The sequence below is a fragment of the Myotis myotis genome, unplaced genomic scaffold (genome assembly GCF_014108235.1).
Source record: "Myotis myotis isolate mMyoMyo1 unplaced genomic scaffold, mMyoMyo1.p scaffold_m19_p_3, whole genome shotgun sequence".
Taxonomy (NCBI): domain Eukaryota; kingdom Metazoa; phylum Chordata; class Mammalia; order Chiroptera; family Vespertilionidae; genus Myotis; species Myotis myotis.
This window is the reverse complement of record NW_023416335.1, coordinates 134,378,751-134,394,119: the sequence shown is the minus strand read 5'-3', so window position 1 is coordinate 134,394,119 and position 15,369 is coordinate 134,378,751. Positions and strand designations below refer to the sequence as shown.

Here is a 15,369-nt window from a genome sequence, read left to right as displayed (position 1 = left end):
TGTATAACTCATTCATATCTTTCTTTTGAGCTATACAATAAACAGAATTTATATTTTACAGTAAAGTTTCCAATTTATCTGTGATAAATCTCAATTTTGGGCATTTAAAATGCAGTGTTTTAATTTTTGTTTGTTTTTTTTTCTAATGTAAGCTAATATATAGTTTCCAGACTAAAGATAATATACATTTTTAGTTAAACTTTAAATGTTTAAAATAATTCTCAAGAAATATATTTATAAATTCAAGTAAGATAAAATGCCTTTGTTTTAGTAAATAAGCAGGCTTTGTAAATGATGCATAGTGAAACAAAATACAAATCATAGTATTTTGTGATCTAATTTGCTTCATTTATAGAATTATCCAATTTCTCTTGAGCCTTTCATAATAACTGTGGTTTCAGCAAACATAAACATTTGTGGGGGTTTTTTTTCTGATTAGACAGGTACATTTACTCAAAATTTTGAGATTCATTAAGTGGTAGCAAACCAAATAATTCCTTATGCAGAAAAGAAATGCTTTAATAATGTCTTCTTTGACTTATTTCCAGAGTCTACATCATTAGTGTTGTAATTCTAAGAGGACATCTTCATATGGTTATTGTTTGTTTCTATTTCTCGCCCTACACATGGCTTCCTCCTCTTCTTGACGCTTTTCATAATGTGCAAAGTCATCAAAGACTGAGGTGGTATGCTTGAAGGTAGCAATTATTTTAAGCACTTGCTTATCTTTTTCTAGGAGTACCTCTTGAGTGTCCCTTGAATTGGTAACTCATTTGTTGTCATTATTTTCTAGGCAAATATGCTGTAATTGGTTATTGGGAACATCTTTGACAAAGATCCACTTAACTTCAAATTTTCCCTTCCACTTATCCTGAGACCAGACACCAGCATATGCATTATAGTCCACAACAGACTTCATTTCGGCCACTCACAAAAATGTCCACTGCCATTCACACTGAAGGCTAAATAGAGTGGGCCTTTCCCATTCAGGAAACTGGAAGCTGCATCCAAACGCTTATCACCATGCTCAGTACTACACCAGATAGAGTACTTAATGGAACAGTGGATGTCATCCTCAGAATAGCTTTTAATTATAAAAACTCGTCCATTTTTCAGGTCCCAGTCAAAGTCTTTGGGATTATAGTTGTTTATGGCCTTTAGCTTTTCCAGCACTGGATGCACTGCTACACTAGAAGGTGAAGCACTGACAGGAACAACACCTAAACCAAAGTTTTCACCACCCGCTCCATTGTTCTGGTTGAAGCCACCTCCCCTATTCGGAGGAGCTACCCAATGGTTCTGCAGTTGTTGCTGTTGGGGCTGCACTTGGTGAGGCTGAGCTGCTGTGGTTGTGGTGGATGAGGCTGCTGTTGAGGCAGTTGGCTTTGCACCAATGATGGTGGTTGAATTAATGGCTGAGGCTGCTGAATTATAGTTTGAGGAGGCAGAACTGATTGCATTGGTGGTGCCTTTACCACCAACCCTTTTTCATCCCAAGTTCCAATATTCATGTTGTGTTTTATAGGAGGTGGTGGCACAGCAGAACCCCCAATTCCTACATTGCCCTTGGGTTTAAGTTTCGGTTGAGGTTTGGCAGGCTTTCTGGCAATGGCGGCCCAGGAGGATATGGATAGCCATAACTGCTACTATAAGCAGAACTTTGTGTTGATTGCGCCCTAGCCCAAAGTCTGCGGTTGGGGGAGGCGGGAGGCCGTGGCCGCCGTTTGGGGGAGGACAGACTGCTTTTCGGGCCAGTATTGAGCAAGGCATGACGGGACTGGAAATTGGTGGTGACCTGACAGCTGCAGTGACAAAAACTGTAGGTACAGCCTTGAACAGCAGTGGTATGACTAGCATGGCAATAGTAATGTAAAATAACAATAAAAAAGTAAAGTACAATGTTAGTGGCACCACTTCCTTCTATGTATGTGTGTGAATACATGCATGCACATTTCATTTTTCTTTTGAAGTTATTGAATTAATGTTTTTAAAATACTTAAAATATTCAATATCTCCATGAAAATGTGTGAATTTTAACTCTGATACTGTAAACATTCTTCTGTGATAAAAATTCTATTGTAATGAGTATTTCCATAACAAAAACTGTTCATATGAATGAACTGAACTTAAAATTACAAGGTTTGGGCAAAAGTATTGACATTATGTTTGGATACATCAAATCTTTTGAAAGTAAACTTAAAATTTTCAAGAGAGATATTGAAACTAAAACTTATAAGTATTTTCCTCGGATAAAAAAGTATTTCAAGAAGGTCACTACAACGAGTGTAATGGAGTCCATACTTATGTACCAGAATATAGTAAACTCGTTATTTGAACAGTTCAGCGAAATATTCGACCAATTTAGAAGCCTAGAACAGACCATTAAAATAATTAAGTATCCAGATGTAGTTGTTTACAGTACTTTGGAATTAAAGGATTTCCAATGGATGCAAATTGACAATTTAGAAATGCAACTTGCAGATTTTCAAGGTAGCATTTGGACTCGTGTTTGTCGACTTAAGGTCGAAACTTGAAAATCTGGAACGAAATCGTTTGAATAATGAAGAAGAGTGCAACTACAAACAAGAAATTTTGAATGCTTGGAACAGAGTACCTGACACTTTTAGAAACATAAAAAATCTAGCGATGGCTTTGCTAACAATTTTTTCATCAGCATATTTTTGTGAGACTTTATTCTCAGCATTAAATAATATTAAAATGAACAAAAGAAACCGGCTAACAGATGAAGTTAGTGGCCCTTGCTTGGCCATGAAGTGCACCAAGTATGAACCTGCAATCAAAGAATTAGCAGACAAACTTCAGCACCAAAAAAGTCACTAATTTCTAGTTTTCATACCATTTGATTATCATTGTTTTTATTATTTTTCCTAAATGTACATTGTTTTTCTGTTTTTGTTCATTTTATACATATTTTTCTTTGTTAAATGGCATTTAAATAAATATCAAAAATATAAATCTTTTTTTTACTATGGTTGCAAATATCAAAAAAAAATTATGAATATTTCTATATGTGACACGGCAGAGTTAAGTTAGGGTTTTTCAAAATTTTGACATGCTGGGCTCAAAAGGTTCACCATCACTTAGATCTTCTTCCAGTTGCCAATAACAATTTTTCACCCTTGTCCTTTGGTCTTAAGAGTGATGACAGCTCATTGCTGCTAGCTTTGTGTTTCTCACTATCTTTTTAATGCCTCAATATTCTATTTACACCAATGTAACTAATCCTTTATCCATAAATCCTCATCTATCTTAATGCGAGAATGCCATCTATTTTGAGTAGGGTTTTTTAAAGACTAACAAAAACAAAATAACTAATTTCAACTAAGATGTAATTGAATCTATATGCTTCTTAATATTTTGAAGCAAGCAGATATTGCTGAGGTTGGTTCCTCAGAATATTGTGGAATTAGAGATATTAATTTTGATTTTATGAATCACTTCATCTAAAATTTTATAAAGTAGCAATTAGAATATAGTTTATGAATTGTAAATATGGATGTAGTTATAAAGGCAATATGTTTTTTAAGAAGTCTCTTATTAGTTTCCCACATTTTGCAGACATAGGAAAATGGAACAACAGATGTTGAAATTATTAAGAGTATTCTGACAATGTCAAAAAATTTTTTCGTCTTATTTGGTTTGGCTGGAGACCATGAGCTCAGATTTTATCTGAACCCTGTCTGAACTAACTTAAGCAAAACTTAAAGGCTTTGGTTCACAGAGATTGAACTGAACCTGTGTGTGTGTGTGTGTGTGTGTGTGTGTGTGTGTGTGTGTGTGTGTGAATTCATTTTTCCATCCATTAATTTTATTTAGAAGTTTGGGTTCACTTTTAAAATTATTTTCAGAAATTACTCCTAGAACTTTAGAAATTTTAAGCACTTATCAATAGTAGAAGAAACATTGAACACTTGGAGGGGAGAGATTGACCCACATGGAAGTATACCATATGGATCCTATATATTACTATGGGTTTATGAAAAATTGGCCACATGGATATAAATAGAAATGGCTGTTTTCAGAAGTACATGGAAACCCCAATACTTCCAGACAACCAAAATGAACAATTTGCTTTGGTTATTTGACCACAAAACACGTCACTGATTAATTCAAATATTAGTCTTTAGAAGAGAATGTGCCTTCAAAATCTTTTTAAAATTTAATTATGAACTTTTTTCATTTTTTCTAATTATAAACTTGATTATTTCTTTTACCCATGAATTATATAAGCATACCATAATCACCTAAGATTATTTCAGTTCTAACTTGACTTTAAACACACTAAGTTAGATATTATTATTATTGTTTTATATGGGTCAATGTTCATTTAGTTTATCTACAGTTCAAGTAACTATTTTATTAGACAACCATTCCTTTTTCTTATCTGTCCTTTCTTTAGCAATTGCCCAGAGCCAGCATCTAAGAGGTAGATGGGCTCTCTCTCTGGAGCAGGCTTCTTTCTGATACACCGACTAAAGTTGTTTCTCTACAGATCTTCACTTTCTGTGAGTTATTCTGTCGGAAACTCTCCTTTTCTCCTCACCACCCATCTGGTTCCAGGCTTTGGTCCTCTACTAGGTGCGAAGGCACATTTTAATGCTACAGAACTGGGCAGACACATTAAGGCTGATCGCAGTTTGCAAAGTTTTCTTACTCATGGATTTATACTTTGTTGTCATATTTTACTTCAAAACAAATATTTCTTGTTTACCTCCACAAAAACAGTGGCTATAAACTATCTTTAAAACCATACTTTTAAAAGTAAAGAAGATTTATTTTGCTTAGGATGATATTCTCAAGATCCATACATGCTGTCTCAAATGGCAGTATCTGATCTTTTCCTATGACTGAGCAGTAGTCCATTGTATAAATGTAACACATTTTCTTTTTTAAAAAAAATACATTTTTATTGATTTTAGAGAGGAAGGGAGAGGGATAGAGAGATAGAAACATCAATGATGAGAGAGAATCATTGATTGGCTGCCTCCTGCACACACCCTACTGGGGATTGAGCCCACAACCCAGGCATGTGCCCTTGGCCAGAGTCAAACCTGGGACCCTTCAGTCTGCAGGCTGATGCTCTACCCACTGAGCCAAACTGGCTAGGGCTGTAACACATCTTCTTTATCCAATCATCCATCAAAGAGTGATCTGTGTTTTTTTATTTGTTTGTTTGTTTGTTTGTTTCCATTTCTTGGCCATTCTGAAAAATGCTGCAATGAACATAGGACTATATGTATCTTTACAAATAAAGTGTTTTCAAAAATTTTGGGTAGATACTCAGAAGAAGGTTTGCTGGAGCATATGGCAACTCTATTACCTAATTTTTAAGGAGCCTCTACACTATTTTTTATAGCTGTTGTAGCCATTTACATTCCCACCAGCAATGAATGAGGGTTTATTTTTCTCCACAATGTCTCCAACACTTGTTATTACTTGTCTTGTTGATATAGTAAGCCCTCAATTTTGTGGACCTCAAGGTAACAGACAAAATTTCATATGTGAAAATTAACACCCTGTTCATTTTAAAATGCCTTTAACCAAGACTTGCTTATAATGAAATGAACAGGTTATTTTTTATTTTAATTCATTGTTTTTTTAAACAAATTTTAGTGAATATGCCATATTTTAGAAAAAGAAACACTGTAGTGATTTTGCTGACATAAATGGATATTACATATCTACAATGATAGTCTACATATTTAAATCCAGAGACAGAGAAGCATCGATCAGACCTTCAAACCTCAGAGGGAAGGTAGGGGAGGGGGAGGGTAAAGAGGAGAGATCAACCAAAGGACTTATATGCAAGCATATAGGCCTAACCAATGGACATGGACAACAGGGGGGTGAGGGCATGAGTAGGAGGGATGGGGGGGTAACGTGGGGATAAGGACACATATGTAATAACTTAATCAATAAAAAAAATTAAAAAATAAATAAATCCAAAAGTCATTATTGGTAAACATTGGCAAATGATTAACACGTGGTCACACACTCCACGGCTTGAGGTAATTGTCTCTGTTGTCCTATGGGGTGACTGTTTACAGTGGTTTTAACTGGTACAGGTCTATGTTCAATGTGCACTAAGCCATGCCCCATCTCTGTGCATTTGTTTAATTGAGGTGACTGGTGAATGCACACATTTAACTAGCCCTATTCAGTATAAATTTTAAATGACTGTAATACATATAGAAAACTTTTCTGTGAAACTAAATTTTTCATATGCACTTAATTTTAATTACACAAACATGTCTACACTAGGGGCCCAGTGCCTGAATTCATGCACCTTGAAAGGAATGTGGGCTGCGAGGCTGCAGTGGGCATAGGGGTGGGTCTTGGCCCATCCTTCGTGTCCCCACACAGCCCCTCCTGCTGTGGCCCCTGGTCCCATGTCTGCTGGCATCCCTGCTCCCACTGCCACCGCTCCCACCTGCTGAGGATTGAGGCTGACTCCATCAGCAAGTGCCAGTGGCGGCTGCTGCCTCGATCACCCCTCAGGAGCAGGGGGATGTGAGAAGCCCTGAGAGGCAATTGGGGCTGGCAGTCGCCACTCGCACCCACTGATGGCACCAGTGATCAGGGCTGGCGCTGGGCACCAGCAACGGTGCGAGCGGTGGCCCCGGCACTGGCAGTCGGTGTGAGCGGGTCTCACACCAGTGGCAGGTGCGAGCTCCGGGCAGGACAATGGCATGTGTGAGCAAAGAATTTTTAGTAACCACCAGAGGCTCACCCTGATGTCAGTGACCAGTGCCCCGCTTTGGTCTGGCGCCCCCACTTACCTGCCCCACCATCCTGCCGCACCTGATCCCCACCTTGTTCCACACTCTGCTCCTGCTGCTGCTGATGCCTGCCATGTTCTGCATGTGCTCCCTGGTGGTAGTGCACATCATAGTGACCAGTTGTTCGGTTGTTTCAGTTGTTCCAGTCTATTTGCATATTAGCTTTTTATATATATAGATAAGAAAAAACAGGTAAACTAATTTGTCAATTTATTGACATACATATTTGGAAAACCTACTTTATTATATAATGGACTTTTGGTTTTAAAGGACATGCCTTTGCCTGAATTAGTCTGTAAAGGTTTTACTGGAATAGCTATTCTAACAGGTGTAAGTCAAGCATCATATGATTTCATTCACATGTGGGATATAAAACTAAAAACAGCAAATGAAGAAACAAGACAGAAAAAAAAAACCGTCATAGACACAGACAATAGTTTGGTGGTTACCAGAGGAAGGTTTGGTGGGTGATGGTAGTAAAGGGGTCAAATATATAATGATTGAAGGAGATTTGACTTGGGGTATTAAACATACATTGCAACATACAGATTGTGTCTTATAGAATTAAACACTTTAAATATAATTTTGTTAGTCAATGTAAGCCCAATAAATTTAATTTAAAAAGTAAATTATTTTTAAAAGCAATATTTTAAAACAATATTTTAAAGATATAGCTATATTTAAAAACATATTTTATCCAATGTTTATTGCTGTGTCTAAATATTTGGCTCACTATAATCCTGGAAATTAAAGTCTAAACATATATGCTTCCAGAATATATTGAATAAATATTTTCTGAAGTCTATATTTTTGTGCATATATTATTTTTAGAAATAAATTATGAACAATATATTTATGAATGCATTGTCAAATATATACTTTAATACAAATGATTTACATTATAAATATACTAGAGGCCTGGTGCACAAAATTCATGCATTGGGGGGGGGTGGTCCCCTCAGCCCAGCCTGCACCCTTTCCAGTAGGAACCCCTCGGTGCATGTCCAACTGCCAGTATAGATCTGATCTTGATTGGGCCTAAACCAGCAGTCAGACATCCTTCTCACAATCCTGGACCACTGGCTCTTAATCACTCACCTGCCTGCCTGCCTGGTCACCCCTAACTGCCCCCAGCTGCCAGCCTGGTCGCCCCCAACTGCTTCCCCTGCTGGACTGGCTACCCCATGCAGCTTTCTGTTCAGTTGTGTGGTCGTCCCTCACTAACCCCACTGCTGGCCTGGTCATAGGCAGCCATCTTGTGAGGGCATAAGGGTTAATTTGCATATTACCTAATTATTATATAGGATGGTATAAGTGTATATTTACATGAAATATTGTTAAACTAAAGAGCTAAAAACATCAAGTTAACTTAGCCAATTAAATCCATAAATTGGTAATTTAATACTTTGGCCATCTGAAGCAACTAATTAGTTTTCCATTAATTGACTGTTGTGGAATTGGCTGCACAGTGAGTTATTGGGTGAGTTGGCATTCTGGTAATCTTTTGTCAAATAGGCTTATATCCATCTGATACACTTCTCCTGAGATGAATCTTCTTTTCATTTGCAGATGCAGGTGGACAAGGCGAGTTTTCTTTGCTGCAGAGACTAATGGAAGAGATCTGAGGTTTTCACAGCTCCTTATGCAAACTTTCAATATGATTTGGTTTTAGTCCCATTTTCTCTCATGTGCTGCGCCAGCATGGCCAAGGGTGAACCTGGTGGGGCAGGGAGGGGTTGAAGAATTTAGAAAAGACAGACAAGAGAATGAAAGCTGGGTCTGGGCAGGATGCTGCTTCTCTGATGGAGACACAGTGACAGCGACTCCAAGCCAAGTCTTTATTTTATAGCCAGATTCCACAAGGTAAAGTAAGGGCGTGGTCAAGATGTTTACAACATTCTCATGGGTTTTGATCCTATTCAACTACATGCACCTGAACTCTATCAAGCCCACATCACTCAGCCTTTGGCTACAATTGTTCTGAGAGGGCCTTGCCCTCCAAGCTGGGACCTGCACGTGACTTTGCCGCTAGATGACTGTGCCTTCTCATTAGTCTGAGGCTTGGACCTGTCCAAACATTGTAGCTGCTCTCCATACTCTCCAACCACCAGAGATTTATCACCATCAATTACTCATCTTCCCTGGAATTTTGTGTTATAAATCTACTTTCTTCTTGCTAACTTTGCCCTACTGTAGGCACTTTGGTTCCAGCTTCCTATGCTAAGCCAACTGTCAGTATTCCATCTGTATTTTATCTTTCTACAATTTGTTGACATCTCTTTTCTACCATTACTTTGTTAATGTGGGTTATTCCTTTTAAGAATTTCTTTACTCCTGCTTTAATGGAGTTATGAGAGGGATTAGAAGTAAGTGCTTATTTAATCCCCTAGGTTTAAACTGATGCCTTTCCCCACCAGATAACTAGCTTTAAAACATGTAATAAATAATGCAATGATAAACCTTCTTGTACCAACATCTTTTGTGAGTAATAATTTTTAAACAATGTTGACATTCTAAGTATTAATTTAATCATTTTTATTATTTTTAAATGCATTTAGATAATTATAGTGCATATTTTATTTTCATAGATACATTTAATTTCCTAAGAATAATAACCAGCTCCAAGTGGGTTCAAGACCCCTTAAAATGTATGGAACATGCTACATATATTAAATATTTTAAATTTTCTTCATTTTCTAGAAATAGAGTCTTTTATTAGATTCTCAAGGAATTCCCTAAAAGCAACAACCATGAAAGGTTGATATATTACATAAGTAAAACTGGGATTAAAATTCCCAAGTTCTTTCTGTTTTATCTACTAATCCTTGGATCTACTCATGAATATTACAATGTTTAATAACAAGCCAAATAGCATATATTTAAATTTTCATGTGTTTCACTAGAATAAATGACTGTCAAGTTGCTATTTTCTCAACTGCTACAATTATAATCCATTTTTGCAAGTATTTGATAAAAATGTGAACTAGATTAACAGTAATAAAATGATTGCACATAATAAAAATCCCCTTTTGTTATTTGTATCAAGAAATTATTTTTTACGGTTTGCTATTCAAAATACTTTATTTTTTTCCATACTGATGTGAAGTCTTTTAAAATGTTCCTTCATCCAAATCTACTCATTATTAAAATAAACTGAGATAAATGTTGGGATGGGCATTTTTAAGAATTTTAGACCATTTGCTGGTTCCAATTCTTCATTTATAATATTTATTTCTCTTCAATTAGCTAAGTATGTGATTAAAATGTTTAAAAATACTTTTCCCATTTATAGTACACAGAAGGCTTTCTTTATTTATTCATATGACTTAAGATTTATGCTTTTATTCTAGCACTATGCTAAAACTCTACCAAAAGATTTAGTTATGAGGTAAACAACATTTTTTTTCAGAATTTATAGTAAATTTTGAAAGTGAAATTAATAACAGTCATATGTTAAAGTTATTTTTACAAAGTAAGAAGTTTTAATTTTTTAAATATTAATATCAGTAACTTACTGATAACACTGTAAGTAAGCATTTCGCATATTTTCTTCCAACTTTTCTCTGTACTTATTTTCCACAGCAATTTTCGACCTTTTTTAAAAAAATCTCATTATACATAAAACTAATTGCTAAAATTTCGTGTCATCCAAAATAATATATTTTTGCCAATCTGACAAAAATTAGGTATAATTTTGACTCATTAACATTGGATGGCAATTGCTGTTTTGGCTGTTGTCATTTTTTTTTTAATTTGACAATCTAAGGGAAAAGAGATCAGTACTTCTGACTAAATAGTCAGGTATTGCATGTTTTAAAAATTCTTGAGGCGTTGGCACACTTCTTGAAAATCGCTGCTTTACGTAAGTGAGAATAGACTACATATACATAATTTTATGGTCTGCTTTTCTGTTATTATTTTTTTGGCTTATAAAATACATGTTTTCCTGTGGAATTACTAGCTACTTAAAATATTTTTTTTAATTTACATGTGGAATAGAAAGTCTTATTAGATGGATATATCATAATTTGTTTAACCAAATTATTTTTCCATATTTTGCTAGTATAAATAGGGATATAGTGACTATCTTTAATATTAATGATTTTTACTTATTGACATCTCACTCTCCTCACAGTTATCCTATGACATGGGAGACGTTCAAGAACAGAGGTTTAACTGTATGTATTTCTGCTGTCAGAATATGGCAGCCAGGCTTATTTGGACCACTCATGCTGGTAAAAAATATTCAAAAGTGATAAAGCACTAGTGGTAGTCTGTCCCAGATCATCACTGATGGATCAAAGCTCTCATTCCCCAGCTGCCAGTAGAGCTGTCTTGCCCACTGTTAGACCTTTCCTGAGTGCAATCTTACTAATCAACGAGGGCAGATCACAAATGCTTGTTCTCTCACCAACATTTTGCCATTGCAACTTCAGAGCTTCCCAAGGCATCAGGCAAAGTCTTGCTCTCCTAATTTCTTTACATGTATAGGGTGTCCCAAAATTCACGCAAGAAGTAATTTTGATAGAAAACACACAAGTTTCTAATTAAAAATTGTAAATTTTTTATTGATTCATAAAGTATACAGTATAGGGTTATTTATGGAATAGCACATCAGGTAAATGGCCTCCACGGCTTTGCTGGCACATACACAAAGCCGTGGTCTTCATTGGTCTTCATTGTCCCTGGTCCTGGGCCATAATTGGTACTTGGTAATGCTTATCAAATTAAAGGGATTGAAATCAAAGGGCAACAGATATTAGAATCTGATTCAATAAACCAAGTAAAATTAGGCTTTTATTTTTTTGTCGTTGTTGTTGTTAATGCTCAGGCAAAATTCAAATCTTGCGTGAATTTTGGGACACCCTATAGCATTCCCTAGAGCACTCTTCTATAAATACCTCAAGAAAAACCTATCTCTGAGTCTGTTTCCTCAGGAACTTGATTAAACACATGGACACTGACATAACTAGCATAATGTGAGCTTTGAGCTTTGATATACAGCAAGGAAAGAGGAGTGAAATAAACTTCCAGGGCCTTTGCAAGGTGAGAAGGAACACCAATAAGGAAACTTCTTTACCTTAAACTCAGACCTAATGGACCGTATATACACAAAGCAAGCTCAAAAACATACTAAAAACTTCTTATCGACCCTATTAACACAAGTATTGGCTCTTCACAGTCCCTGAAACATAATACAGTACATGCATACACAGTAATACAAAAAGGTTGTTTTGATGCTAAAGAGAGCCAAGGGGGAAAAAAGCTTTCTTATTATATCACATGCATAAACTAATAAAATAAGATTTTCCAGGGCAGGGACCATATATTTGATATACTTATATCCTTAACACATCACAATAGAGTATTAGATATTTGCCAAATGAACAATTAGGAAATAAACATGTCATGTACAAAGGCTTGAAACCAAACAAATATATTTAAGGGAGTAAAGTACATTTGAGATTGCTAGAGAAGATTATAAGTGATGGTATGTGTTTTCTTGTTAGCAAGGTAATACAAATCTAATTTCTTCAAGCTACTGCCCTAAGGCTTCCATATTCAATAACTAAAGTTGATATTACAACAGGAGTGCTGTAAATTTCCTTGTTGCTTGAGACATATAGTGGCATGTAGTGATTTGAGTGGCAGACTAAAGATGGCCTGGTTAAATTAGCGTAACATCTGGTCATTATACTAACTTCATGCTATACTTGAACAGCAGAAGGTAAAATCTTTTTTTTTTTTCAAAAAAGAAAAAAAAAAGGGTACACAATACACTTCTTCCTTGAAGCACATTAAATTGTCTTCTTAAAATATACATACAAACACATGTGTGTCAATAAATCACTGAAACAAATATCTGCAAAGCAAAAAGACTTAGGTCATTGAAAAGCTTGAACGCATGCTCTATGTGTGTTTCTGCATGCACACGCGCTGTGAGATTTCATTTTCCCATTCCGTGCACACTAGCTAAATTCAATCCCCAGAGAAAAACTGCAGAAACTGCATCATTGTTCAGGAAACAGGAACTGGCCTCTGATAAAAGGCTTCCCTTTCTCCTTCACAACGCATCTGGGACCTTCACAGTTGATTACTGTAATATTTATATGATATAGCTTTGACATACAATTGAGAACTATAACACATTAATAGTGAGAAAAGTTGGCCAGCATCAGATAATTTTTAATGAATTGGAAGACAGCCTATTTTGTTTCATCTGAAATCGGGAAGGAGTGCCAGGCTGGTCACTTAACACTAGTCCGTTTCTTTTAAACAGAATGCTTATGAATTTTTTTGAAGTGGTTTCCAAAAATCCTTCATCATTAAGCTATAAAACACAAGTGAAAACGGGGCCTTCTTATCGATCCTATTAACACGGGTATTAGATTGATGGCTTTGCTCTTATGAACAAAAGATAATTTCACTGTGTGTTTTTGTGATCACTATGTTGCTTTGTATGAATTTAGAAAGTTATTACACTGACTTAGAAGGCTTAAAAGTGAGAATTCTTTTTTTCCCCGTGATGCAATTTATTTGTAATTAACACTATTCTATTCTGAAAAAACACTATTCAGATGGACATTCAAATAAGAAAACCAAAAGAGGAAAAAGTTATCCACAAAACTAGAAATCTATTTAATATCTAGGACTATAAACTGGGCTAGGAACAACTTAGTTACTGCACCATCTACACACTTCCATTTATTGCCTCCATGTTTTTACTGATCACATAACTCCTTTATGTTTATTATGAACCATAGATGAAATATTTAAGTGGTTGACTGGATAAACAAATTGTGGTATATCCATACATGGAATAATATTCAGTCACCCAAAGGAATAAAGTTCACAGACGGGGATGGGGGGCATGTGCTGGGGGATGGGGGTGGTTGGGGAGAGGTAAATGGGGGAAAAAGGAGACATGTAATACTTTAAAAAATAAAAAAATTAAGTTAATAAAAAAGGAATAAAGTATACTAAGCCGTACTACAACACGAATTAACGTTGAAAAGATTGTGCCAGTTACAAAGGTCACATATTGCATGACTCCCTTTTTATGAAGTGTCCAGGATTGATATGTCTACGGACACAGAAAATAAACATTGGTGGTCGCCAGGAGCTAGGGAAGGAAAGATGGGGAGAAGAAGGTACTTTATGGGTGAGGGATTTTACTGTGGAGGATAGAAATGTTTTGAAACTAAATAGAGGTGATGGTTTTGTACAACACTGTAAATGTACCATTAATTATTCATTTTAAAATGGTAAATTTTATGTCATGTGGAATTCACCTCAATAAATTATTTTTTAATTGTTAGGGAAAAAAACACACAAATGAACAAACAAACAAATAAACCTCATGGAAATCTCAAGTATATGGCATAGATATAATTATTTTTATAGGGAAATACTTCATGTTACTCAATAATGTGATTTTTTTAGCCCTTTGCCTATTGATGGTCATCCATTTTGTTTCTAATTTTTGGTTCAAGAAGCAATTATACAACAAAATATATTTTACATTTCTGTGCATATTGATGCTTTCTCTTTTTGAGATAGATGTTCACAAATGGATCTATTGGAATAAAGAAAAAGTTTAGCCCTAGCCAGTTTTGCCCAGTGGATAGAGCATCAGCCTGTGGTCTGAAGGGTCCCAGATTCAATTCCAGCCAAGGGCATATGCCCAGGTTATGGCTCAATCCCCAGTAGGGGGTGTGCAGGAGGCAGCCAATCAAGATTCTCTCCCATCATTGATGTTTCTACCTCTCTCTCCCTCTCCCTTCATCTCTGAGATCAATAAAGATATATTTTTTTAAAGTTTACATATTTTAGCTATACTTGACTATAATATTACTAAATTGTTTCACTTGAAGTAATGATTGCAATTTCTCTGAGTAATATATGAAAGTTCACCTTTCCACTTATCACTGCCAGTCACTGTGTTTATATCTGCTGACATTTCTTTTGTATATGTAATAAGTGACCTTTTATTATTACTTTAATTTTATCTTAAATGAGGTTTGCTCTTTACATATAGTGAGATTAAACATTATCTAGTATACTTATAGGTTACTGAAAATAGCTCTTTTTTGAATTATTAATTTGTATATTTTCCTACTGGAATATTTATTTTATAATTTTCAATATTACAGATGCATTTGAATTACATAGGTATTAATACATTATCTGCCATTTGTAGTGCAAACTTTTCATATTTTATTTTGATTTATTATTTACTATTTTTACTACATAATTTTACAATATATATTCAAATAAGAATGCCTTTTTTAAATGGTTTACTGATTTTTAAAGAAAGAGGAAGAGAGAGAGAGAGAGAGAGAGAGAGAGAGAGAGAGAGAGAGAGAGAGAGAGAAATATTGATGTGAGAGAGAAACATCCATTGGCTATCTCCCAAATGCTCCTACCAGGAATAGAGCCCAAAACCAGGGCCAACCATAACCAAGTATCAAACTGACCAGCAACCTTCTGGTGCATGGGATGAAGCCCAACCAACTAAACCACACTGGCCAAGGAAGCCTTTTTTTTTATATCTATAACTTCTAGAATT

General features: G+C 35.5%; 1 pseudogene; it reads right to left on the bottom strand.

Annotated features, from left to right (window-relative positions):
• Positions 1–547: 547 nt before the first annotated feature.
• On the bottom strand, positions 548–6,812 carry LOC118650596 (annotated as a pseudogene).
• Between the last annotated feature and the right edge of the window lie 8,557 nt (positions 6,813–15,369).